The sequence below is a fragment of the Sorex fumeus genome, unplaced genomic scaffold (assembly GCF_029834395.1).
Source record: "Sorex fumeus unplaced genomic scaffold, SorFum_2.1 ptg000122l, whole genome shotgun sequence".
Taxonomy (NCBI): Eukaryota; Metazoa; Chordata; class Mammalia; order Eulipotyphla; family Soricidae; genus Sorex; species Sorex fumeus.
In genome coordinates, this window is record NW_026606179.1 from 8886810 (window position 1) to 8896853 (window position 10044).

Below are 10044 nucleotides of genomic sequence, written 5' to 3' on the forward strand. Positions count from 1 at the left end.
TGCCACTCAGCATCTCCGTTACTCAGCCCCCGACTCAGCCCCTCTGCCTCTCAGCCCCACAATCTCTCTGCACCCCCATCGCTCAGCCCCTCTGACTCGGCACTCGGCTATAAGCCTCTGTCTCTCAGACCCTGGTTCTCTCAGCCCCAAAGTCTCCCAGCCCCTCTGTTTCTCAACCCTTCCATCTCTTGGCCCCCTTTCCCTACTCCCCTTTCTCTCAGACCTTTGGTCTCTCAACCTCCACCCCCGACTCTCAGCCCCTCATTCTCTCAGCCCCTCCGTATCTCAGCACCATAGTCTCTCAGCTCCTCTGTCTCTCAGCCTCTCTGACTCTCAGCCCCTCCATCTCTCAGACCCAGTTTCTCAGCCCTTCTGTCTCTCAGCCCCTCTCTCTCTCTCTCAGCCCTCCCCCGTCTCTCAGCCCCACAGTCTCTAAAGCCATTTTGTCTCAGAACCCCATGGTCTCTCAGCCCCACCATCTCTCAACCCCACAGTCCCTCAGCCCCAACAATCCCAGCCCCACAGTCTCTCAGCCCCATCTCTGAGCTCCTTCATCACTCATCCTCTTCATCTCTCAGGCCCCACCTCTTAGTCCCTCTGTCATTTAAGCCCCTCCTCTCTCAGCTTCCCGTTTCTCATCCTCTCTGTCTCTCACTCCTTCTGTTTCTTAACCACATGGCTGTCAGCTCCTCTGTCTCTCAGCCTCTCGTCTCTCAGCCACTCTATCTCTCAGTCCCTCTGCCTCTCAACCTCATCATCCTCAGCCCATTTCTCAGCCCCCGATTCTCAGCCCCAAAGTCTCTCAGCTCCGCTATCTCTCAGCCTCTACATCTCCACACCACAGTCTCTAGTCCCACAATCTCTCAGTCCTGCCATCTCTTGGCCCTGGTCTACCAGCCCCAACGATCTCCGCCCCACAGTCACTTAGTCCCTCCATCTCTTAGCCCTCCGGCACTCAGCCTCTCTGTCTCCAACCCCCATCCCTCAGCTCCCCCATCACTCAGCCTCTTCATCTCTCCGCCACACATCTGTCAATCCTTGTCTCTCAGCCTCTCTTCTCAGCCCTCCATCTCTCAGTCCCTCTATCTCTCAACCTCACCGTCCTCAGCCCATTTCTTAGCCCCCATCTCCATCCCTCTGTCTCTGAGCCTCTTCATCTTTCAGCCCCAATGATCCCAGTCCCTCCTGCTCTCAAGCCCCCCGTGTATCAGCCCCACAGTGTCTTAGACCCTCCGTGTCTCAGCCACTCTCTCTCAGATTCTCTGTCTCTTAGTCCCACCATCTCTCAGCCCCTCTGTCTCTCAGTCCCAACAAGCCACAGACAGAGCCCCATCACCATGGACATGGACAGCACTGAGTTATCTCTTGATGCCAAATATCGATGCTAGAGCTCCAGCCATCATATGTGTGTGTAGATATACGATGGCAAGAAAGAGAAATAGGGACGTCAGATTGATGTCACCCTTTAGTTACCTTGCTGGAAGGCTCCTTGTGCTTCACTGGCACAAAACAGAATCTGGGGTGCCTGGTGGGTGGTTTCTTTGTTCCATGAAGCCCAGCTCCCAGCAGAAAGGAGACACTTGGGGTCCAAAAGAGGAGGGCAGAGCACGAAGTATGGGAAGTGATCTGTGTGATCTCCCTCCTGTACCCATGGGTAGGAAAGGCTCTTTCCCATCATCCCCCCGTGAGACCTTCTATCCTCACTGTTCGGGGTCCCCCCACCCTCCATCTCAGTCCAGTCAGGCCTTGGGATCCTCTGGGGCCAGTGTGTCCTGGCGTGGTCCAGGCGAGACCGAGGCTTCCCCACCAGGGCAGTGAGTGGGGACTCCGCGGGCAGTTACTGCTGCTTCTACCATACAGGGGTCTGAGCACAGTCGCCCCTGGAGCTGGTGGTGACACCCAATGACATCTCTGATTCACCCCCAGATTTGTTCCAGGTCCCCCCACCTTTCCCCAGCTGCCCCACCCTCAGACCCCGTCCTCCGCATGCCCATCCCTGTGTCACATGGGGACCTGAGTCTCTGCCACTGGTGCTCCCGAGCAGAGAGTGCCAAAGGCTCGGGACGTGGATACCCGAGAAGGGGTGAGGCTGCCCCAGACACCACCAGTCCTTTCTGGTCCTAGAAGCCTCAAGAAATCAGCCCTCATGCAGATGGGGGTCCCAGATGTGTCAGAGGCCAAGAACGTGCGAGGAGAGGGCTTGTCGGAGAGGGTCATGTCTGCCGGTGAAACCCCATGTCTGCTTCCAGTGCCCACCCTCACCTCCTGGTGTTCTGCTTTGGGGGATCATGTCTGCCAGCACCTGCCAGCACCGTCCTTCTTGTCCCGATGTGAATTCTGGCAGAAGACTGGCACAGTTGGCACCAGGCCTTATGGGAGCCACGAGGATGGCATGCCGAAGGCACCCAGCAGACACAGAAGACCCCCCCAGGCGAGGGAAGGCCTGTGCTAGAGGGGAAAGTTCTGGCTGAAGCCAGGGGCACCCCTCCCCAGGATAGGAACAGTTTCTAGGGCCATCATCACAATCAGTACCCTCCTCCAGAACGGGGTGTCAGATGTGGGAAAGCCACTCCCGGAGCCCCTTCCCACCCAGAGCCGCATCCCTACAGCCCTAACCTCCCACTCCTGCCCCTTCTCCAGGGCCCTGGAGCACTTTCCCAGCCCCAGGCCCCCTGAGGGGTTGGCGGCATCTTGGCTTCCCCTTCGGTAGAACAAACGTCTGCACCTGAGAAGCAGTCTCTGTCTCTCACACAAGCTCCTGCCCCAGTTCTCTCACTGCTGGAACATTCCCCATGCTCCCTGAGTCCCTAGTGCTCCCTGAGTGGTGCTCCACAAGTTCTTCATGCTCCCTGAGTGGTGCCCCCTGAGTGGTGCTACCCAAGTTCTCTCTGCTCCGTAAGTGGGTTCTCCCCCTGCCCAGGAAGGAAATGCAAGTTGGGGTCACAGTGGCATGCAGCTGCTGAGACACTGAGTCTGAAAACAACTTGCCACTGTCTGGATGGAGCCGAGAGTCCCCTGCTGAAGGACAGCAGTCAGGAGAGGGACAGACACCACCATGTCAGAGAGGAGGGATCGGAAGAGGTAGGATAAGGGAATAACAAATCCCCAAAGGCAGCAGAACCTGAGAGCTGGTCTCAGAGCAGAACTCTCCACGCAGGGCTGGACTGGACTGCGTGGCGAGGACACTGCAAGAGGGCAGGGGATGGAACATATGTGCACGGAGCTGCCTCATGAGCAGGACCAGGAATCATGGCCCCTGGAATAAAAAACTATCCTAAGGAAAGATGGCGGTCGCACGGGAGCCTTGTGGACAGCAGGTCTGAGCCGGGGGCGGGGGGCAGTGGGGGCCTCATGGGAAGGGGGGCGTTCTGGGCCGTCCTTCACGCCCGACCGAGGTCACCGGCTGCCCCCCACGAGCGGCTCTCCGGCACGGCCACGACTCCAGAGCACAGAAACCAATCTCTTAATGATCTAACTTTTAATAGAAATACTTTCAGGGTTAATAAGTGAAACAGCAGAAATCCAAAACCGCGCGGCCGCGGACATCATTTTATTCTTAAAACAAGCTGTAGAAAGCAAATCATTTCACAACACTGTTTCAGCGTATCTGATTGGGGGGGTGGTCGTAAACTCTAAACAATAATTGTGCATCTTCTATCGAAACAATGTATCTAGTCAAAGTAGATAGAGTATTAACTAGAACTCATCTGCCTTACAGGAATTGGGAGGGGTGGGAGGTGGGGTTCTATTGGGGTTCACGGTTAAAAATAAGTATTGGTAAAGGGAAATGTGTTTGATACTTACATGACTGAGACCTAAACCCGAAAGCTCTGTAACTTTTCCCACAGTGATTCAATAAAGAAATAAACTATTAAAAAAAACTATCCTAAGTACAGCCACCCTTGAAAAATGATTTAAAGAGTAAGTAAGGGGTACCCTGAGGTGCAGAGAAGTCAGAACTCCAGGGCCTTTGGAGGAGACATGGAATGCCCCTGGAGGTGCAGCAGATTTTGCAGAGTGACCCCCGGAATCCTCACGGAGGATGTGCGGGAACCTGTTGTGGGGTCCAGCAGAGCCCTTTCCTGCAGCCCAAACAACCTCAGGGCTCCCACCTGTGGCCGAAGGGAGTGGCCCAGATGCAGTCCAGGGTCAGTGCCAGCTTTGAAGATGGAGGGAGTGACAGTGTGTCCAGGATGTAGATGCTTCCAGAAGCTAGGAAAGGCATGGAGTGGTATCTCCCTGTGTGTGTGAACACACAAAAAAAGGCTGGCAAGGGGATGGCAGCAGCCTATCTCTCCCGCCGCCCACATTCGGTAGTCTCAGGCCGTTTCCCCACTCCAGGGAGGTCGATAGCGATGGTCAGGTGAAGGAAGGAAACGAAGGCTAAACTGGTTGGTCTTAGCAGCAGTTTATTATATGGAAGAAATGTATGTCATGGAGGCCTCAGGAGTCCTCAAGCACGTGCACCTTTGTTCTCTCAGCTTCTGTCCTCAGCTCCATCTTCCCAGATTCTCTGACGCACGTGTCCCCACAGAGAGCCCTGAAATCTCCCTTATATAGATCATAGTACCTCTAAAGGGCACAATATAGTGATGTCATCTAAAGAAGTAACAGAAAGAACATTGAGGCAGCAAACCATACATTGTTTCTTTACATCCACTGGCCAGTAATCTTGGCCTCACTTTTACAAGCTACAAGCACTTGGATTAGCACGTCAAAGACCAGTCTGCTAGAGCTTGGAGTCTACATCTCAAAGATCAGCCTGCCAGGAACCAGGCATCTACATGCCCAGGATCAGGCCTGGCTTAGCACCTGAGATCTGCTTACCTAAGACCAACTAGGTTCCTACGAGATAAGGGAAACTGCCTCAATATACAGAAATCATTTCCTGAAGGCAGTTTGAAGGGGAGAAAAATTCAGTCTCATCCAAGCTAGTCAGGACACACAGGAAAACTGCTTCTAGGACAGATTCTCATTTAGCAGATCAACCCACCCTCGAACAGATTTCCCTGGATGTGTTTCTCCTCTCCTTGTCCGACCAACATATAAGCATACATAATATAATTCACTTTGTATGGACACAGTAAGAAATACTTTGAGCTTATAGAATTGCTCTGCTAGGGCCATCTCGATCTCAGACTGCAGTGCGCAGGCCAGATATCTTTCCTATTCCTAGCAGCAGGGTCCTAGACTCGTCATTACTTTTGGATCATGACAGCATTTGCCTATGATCAAACTCTTAACCTATAGTTAAGAATCGTGGCACCTTGGCCTGGCCCATCGCGATGCCAGGGTAGCACATAACTTACCGGCTCGCCCTGGTTCCATCCAGTCCCACGTCGGGACCCTGCCCTTGGGGTGCTAGGAAGTGAGGGCAACTGAGGCTTAAGTTGAGAAAGCAGATGCCCAGGAGTGAATAATATTCAAAGCCAATTGACTCCTAAGTTACAAAGCATAAAATTAATTAATTGTCTTCCTGTATCTATACAAAAAGGACATTGTATTAAAGCAAACTATTCAAAACACATAAGGAGAGGAGAAAGGCAATATTCACTTACAGTACAGCTTCAGTGTCTAAGAAGGATGAGACCTTACAAATTGGTTGGGGAAGAGAGCACAAAGAAGTGGTGACAGATAAACAAAGGAATGGGAGTGACTTGGGAGCACTGTGATGGGTGCAACCTGATAAACCTAAGCTCCTTGTACTCCAACAACTGTGCACCTCCAGAGAGCACCTGACCACACTCTGGTACTGAGGCATCCGCGGGACCCACTCAGTCTCTGCCCTCCTGACTGTGCCCCCAGGAGCTGTGCAGCTGAGCCCGCTGGCTGGTTGGAGCAGAAGTGGGGTCTCAGGGAGGGTGTCTGGGAGAGTGGGTTGATGGGCGCAGCTGCCCAAAGAGGGATACACAATGGTGCAGTGAGAAGAGGAGAATTAGGGTGCAATGGGAGGAGTTGGGGTGTTGTGGGAAGAGTCAGGGCGTGGTGAGCGGGGGAGGGGGTTAGGGTGCAGTGGAAGGGGTTAGGGTGTGGCAGGCGGAGTCAGTATTAGTGGGAGGAGTCAGGGCGGGGTGGGCAAGGTTAGGGTGCAGTGGGAGTTTTAGCGGAGCTGTGAAAGAGAAGGCTCAGGGCCACAGGGCTATAGCAATTTGCGTGCCTGTGGCCAGTCCCAGTTCCATCAATGAGATCACACGGTCACCTGAAAATCTCCAGATGCAGCCCTGCAGACCCCCAACTTCACTGGGGTGCCTGGAGGTCCCGGGAACACTGGACCACGCCGTCAGGCTCCCCATGTAACCACGCCTTGGACAGTGGGCAACCACCAAAGCAACGGCCCCACAGAGACTGAGCACACTGCTTGGGAATCCAGAGACAAAATCAGGAGCAGAACCTCAGAATTCTGTGCCAAGAAGAAAATGGTGCAGAGCGAGTCTGCCTGGACAGAGCAATGGTCCAGCTGCCGCTGTCCAAGGCGCCTGTTGCTTTCAATACAAAATTAGCAAGGGAGAAGAGCTGGGGCACCGATGCTCAGGGAACTCCTAACCCTGACTGAAGATGTTACTAGGGCTCGGAGTGGTAACACAGTGGGGAGGGCTCTGGCCTTGCATGCCAAAGGATCGGGTTCCATCCCTGGCACCCCATATGACCCACCAAAACCCACCAGGGGTTATTCTTAAGCACAGAGCCAGGAACAGGGCTGGGTGTGGCCCCAAAACCAAAATAATGACAATAACAATAAAACTACAAATCAATAAGAAGTGAAACTGTTTTTATGGAAGCTAGTGGGATATACTCATCCACACCCAATGAGTCAAAACAAAAAGCTAGAATGAAAATTTTATTATTTTTTTTTAGAAAGATCATTTGCAAAATGGTGCGCTTTCTTCCCCCTTTTGAGTCACATGCAGGAATGCTCAAGGTTTACCCTGGTTCTGCACTCTGCACTCAGAAATTACTTCTGGCAGTGCTTGGGGGCCCACATGGGATGCCAGGGATCCAATCCGGACGACTGCATACAAGGAAAATGCCCTCCCCACTGTACTGTCACTTTGGTCCGATTCTCAATAACAAAGTTATTGATAGTTGAGTTTTAGGCATAAAATATTTCAACACCAATCCCACCACCAGTATCAACTTCCCTCTATAATGGAAATTTAAAAGGTCTCAAAACTAATAAATGCAGAAACACAGCAAATAAAAAAAACTCCACGATGCTGCAGAGGTGGTTCAAAGAAGGAGATTTACGGAAAAGCACAGATACTTGGAAATCAGAGTTTTAAAAATCTAAATTTATGCTTCCGGGCTGGAGCGATAGCACAGCCGGTAGGGCGTTTACCTTGCACGCGGTGGACCCGGGTTGATTCCTCTGTCCCTCTCCAAGAGCCCGGCAAGCTACCGAGAGTATGCCGCCCACACGGCAGAGCCTGGAAAGCTCCCCGTGGCATATTTTATATGCCAAAAACAGTAACAAGTCTCACAATGGAGACGTTACTGGTGCCCACTCGAGCAAATCTACACTCGAGCAAAACAACGGGAGAACAGTGATACAGTACCAAATTTTTGCTTCAGGAGCAAGAACAGGCAAACTAAGATAAAGACTGCATAAAGAAGAAAATAATAGATGAGTATGGAAATGAATGAAACAGAAACCATAGAACCTTTAGAAAATAATCAGTGGCTAAGAACTTGCTATTCGAAAGATAAGCTAAGTCCACGAATCTTTTGTGCATCAAATAAGAAAAAGAAAATGAACATTTCCTAAAGTCGGAGATGACAGCAGAGCTGTCCCCGGGCAAAGGAAACTGCATGAACATTCTTTGCTAACAAATTAGGCAACCTGGCAGATGTGTTTGGGGAAGGGGAGGGGGCTCTGTTGTAAGCCCTCTGGCGGAAGCAGCCGCAATGTCCCAGAAGCGGAAGCACATTGTGGGCCGCAGCTCTGCTAGCTCCTCTGCTCCAGGTGGGCGCAGCAGGACCCATCAGCATCTCTATTAAAGGGGCCTTCGGACCCCCCTTTCCTAGCCCCGGACCACTGCCTGAGCCAGTGCCAGGAGGACAGGGGTACCCACCGCTGGGAACTGACGTCACAAGAGGGAGGCTTGAGAGACGGAAGGGTCTCACTGAGGCTGTGAGCAGGGCAGCCACAGAACCCCTCAGTGCACTGTCCCCTTTCCCCAGACGTGTCCAGGGAGGTCTTGGCCCAACCTAGGGGTGCCCAGAGAACCTGGATGACTTCTTCGGTCAACCCTGACCCTGTGACTTTGGGGGCCACCTTTCCTGAGGTCACCACAGCACCAAACTCCCAGGGTCTCCCAGACGGATGGCTGGACCCTGCTGCTCCTTTTGGGATTCAGGTGTCTGAAGCTCTGGACAGCCTGGCCAGGGCAGGGAAGTGACTTGGCTCTTGATGGGCCCCAGAGGGTGGGAGGAGCACTGGACAGAGGGGCAGAGTGTAGCCCTGGGTGCTGAGGCATCCTGAGGGGAGTGTATCTGGGGCTTTTCCCCTTTGGAGACCCAACATGACTGACCGAGACTCCATGCTTGGAGCCCAGGAGTGCTGGTCTACAGGGCTGAACAGGGAGGGGATGAGCAAGCAGGGAGGAGGCTGGAGTAGCCGGCCCTGAAGACGAAGTCCCCTCACCCTGGTCTGGAAGGGTAGTCCTCCCTCTGAACCCCACTAAGCCCGGAGACTGGACACAGCCTAACAATGTGACCTAGCTCAGGGTCCCACCCAAGCCAGTCTCTGAATGAGGACGGGGCTCCCCACACCACCCACCACACACACTTCCAGTGTCCACTGCCTTACCCAAGACAATGTCCTTCTCTATGCTCAGAACCCTGTGCTGTGACCTCCTCTGCATCCCATGCACAGTTTCTGTTCTCACGTTGTCAGAACTTATGTGCTCCATAGAGAACTCTGTATTTTCCCCATGTCAACATCATCCTCACGTTTGTCTCCTTCCTCTTGCTCCTTACCCACATCACTTTCTGCCCTAGAAAATGCTCACATTGATGGTTAATGCTGCTTAGAGTCAAGAAATTACCTGCATGATATGAACTAAGACTCTAAAAAAATGGATTTTTGAAAAGATTTTTAAACATGGGGGGCAGTCAGTCATGCACATACCCAAAGCCACCACCCAGTTAAAATTTAACTAAAGTTGTATCACTGTATCACTGTCATCCCGTTATTCATCGATTTGTCCCTGTCACGTTCTAGTGTAGCCCGATGGCATATTGGGGGCTCTTTCAGGGTCAGGGGAATAAGGACCATCATTGTTACTGTTTTTGGCATATCAAGTATGCCACGGGTAGTTTGCCAGGCTCAGCTGTGCAGGTGGGATACTCTCAGTGGCTTGCCAGGCTCTCCGAGAGGGATAGAGGCTTTTGGGAAGCCTCTAATCACCTTTACAGGTGTTCCTAGTCAGGCATATATGCAGGCAGGATACTTTCGGTAGCCTGCTGAGTCCTCTGAGAGCGAAAACTGGACAATAAGAGGTCGCACGGCCACAAATGCGGCCGTGCGCTTCCAGGAACTTGGTTTTATAGTCTCTGGATCTTAGCCATTGGGGGAATTAACACGGCAGTTGGTGGGTGTAACTATCTAGCTACTGAAAGATGAAGAACTGGGACTTCAGCTTTATCACTTTATTAAAAATCTTGGACTTTCTAGAGCACATTTGCAGCCACGTGACATCTCAAACTCTACAACACTAATAAACAAGGAGTAGCATACCAGATTGGATGGGATGCAATGTAGAAAGGAGCCAATCTTGATTAACAAAATATAAACACAAAAGGCTTAATCTGTAGCAACATCTCAGTAATCTCTTATACAAGGGCTTAATGGCGCCACGGTAAGATATAATCTTCATTAACTTTCTTCTAAGGAAACTTTGGATCATTCTGTTAGTCAGTGGTTTATAACAAGCAATATAAAATAAATTGAGGACGTGCTATGAGGACAGGCTTAAGGGATGTTTAGGAAAATTAGAGATAATGGTGGTGGGGAGGTGCAATGTGCTGGGATTGATGTTGGAATAT